Consider the following 2,081-nt stretch of genomic DNA (forward strand, 5'->3'; position numbering starts at 1 on the left):
CTGGTTCCGACAGCGCTCACGGGCAGAGCCCAGCTACATCTCCCGCACATGGTGTCATGTCGGACCGTGTCTCCGCGGCATCGAGGGATGTAAATTTTAGACTCAATGTGGAGGTGGTCGACTACGAGTATGACACTCCTTTTCCCGGATGGAAAGACGAGGAAGGCGAGCCGTGCCAGCGACGTAAGACGAGCCCTGCTCGCGCCGTGCGGACCCCATTCCGTTTCCCGACTTCTCGTCACCTGAGCACAGAAGCGGCAGATGGAAGCTGCCGCAAGGCGGATCTGATGTGCGCCCATCCACGGTCGGTCATTGACCCTCAAGTGGAATATGGCTTCAGATCGGCGGATCCCGTTGTGGAAGCGGAGGACGTGGTAACTCGATCGTTACGCCTCCACATCATCGGGCCTTCGGCCATTACGGAAGATGAGCTTGCCAAACTGAAAGCTCTTAGAGCTCGTTTCTTGGTTTCACAAGAATTTCCGTCAGATCCTTATCGCACTCGTCTACGTGCTCAGCGAGGTGGCTCTCGTGTACCCGCAATGCGGACGATACCTGTTGTGCTCGCCCCTGGCGAAAGCGCTACAGATGACGAAGCGCTCTTTGAGCGAAGGGTGCAACGGCACCGCAAACTTTCCTCATTGTATGCTTTACAGTTGAGCCACAAGGAAGCGGACGTGCGTGTGGAGCGACACTTCCGATTTAAGTTTGCCAACTCAAAGCACGCTGTCAACCCCCTTCAGATTGTCGCCCTGCGACGTATGGGTCAACCCCCAACGCTCCCGCGAGCTCCGTGTCTGTGACCGCAAGAGCACAGGGCCACCGCTTGAGCTCAGCTCATGACCTTACACTTTCCTGGCTATTGCCGAGAAGCGCGGGTTGTCCTGATCTTTCTGATCAAAAGCGTCCACGACTTATATACAATCTTGCTGAAGTGGCGTCTCAAACTCCCACGAGTTTTCGGAGTCGAGGTATCCCCGCCACCTCACCAGATATTGGGTCTGATCCTGGTGACGAAGTCGCCCCACTCGACGTTCCATGTGACGGTGGACGTCACCGTTCTCATCGAGATGAGTCGGTGGCGGGCGGTGACGGCCGAGTCGACCGCCGTTCGATGACTCGCGGTGCTCTTCGAGCCCTTGAGGATGGGATCCTTCGTGATCGGAGCTCCGCTGAGCGTCATGCTAAAGAAGCATATCGCTGTGCGGAGGCTCTTGATGATGTGGAGCGCGTCGTGCGCCGGCTGCCTCGCCTTGAGGACTAACGCGCTCTATCGGAGCGACTCCTAGCCGTGGAGCAGTCGAATGCGTTGCTGTAGGCAACGGTGGGGCGCCTGGATCCATTGGAGATGGAGGTTGTTGCACTCCATGCTCGGAACCAGTTGCTGGTTCAGCTTCTGAGTGACCGGGGGCCCGTGGGGTCCGCTCTGGCGCCAACGCTTCCGCGTTCACATGCACCGGATTCCGATACGACTTGAGCAAACCCACGTAATACACCGGGTGGGTGCGCATCCGTTTGGTAAGGTTTAGCGTATACGCTAAGCCCCGCTTGACCACAACATAAAACGGTCCAATAAACCGTGGACGAAGATTCGTCCGGAAGACAGCAGAGGCTGCATGTGTAGGCATGTTTCTAGAGTTTAATAAAATCAGGCCTCTGACCTTAAAACCTTCCACTTTGCCTCTTCCTATCATCTGCATATTCTTTCTGCAGGTCTTGGCTTTCAGCCACCGCATCGCGAACGTGTCGCAGGACACTCAGTCTGGTAGACAAGTAGTCATCGACTTATTTACGGATGGTAAGGGGGCTGACATCAGCTAGCCTTTCGGCTATTCCTCCCCCACCAAGCCCCGAGCCATTGGATGGCGGCGTCAGTGGGACGCGAGGGTGAACCAGCCGGTTCACGTAGAACGGCGTGTAGCCGGTAGACTGCATTGTTCAGTACAAACTCTACGAGTGGCAACTTGGCGCTCCAGCACCTCGGCGTCTCAGCGCTGAGGCTGCGAAGAACGTCTTCGATGATGCGATTCACCCTTTCGGTTTGGTCATCGGTCTGCGGATGATCCGCTGTCGACATATCC

Source organism: Plasmopara halstedii, assembly GCF_900000015.1.
Source record: "Plasmopara halstedii genome assembly, contig: Scaffold_3120, whole genome shotgun sequence".
Taxonomy (NCBI): domain Eukaryota; phylum Oomycota; class Peronosporomycetes; order Peronosporales; family Peronosporaceae; genus Plasmopara; species Plasmopara halstedii.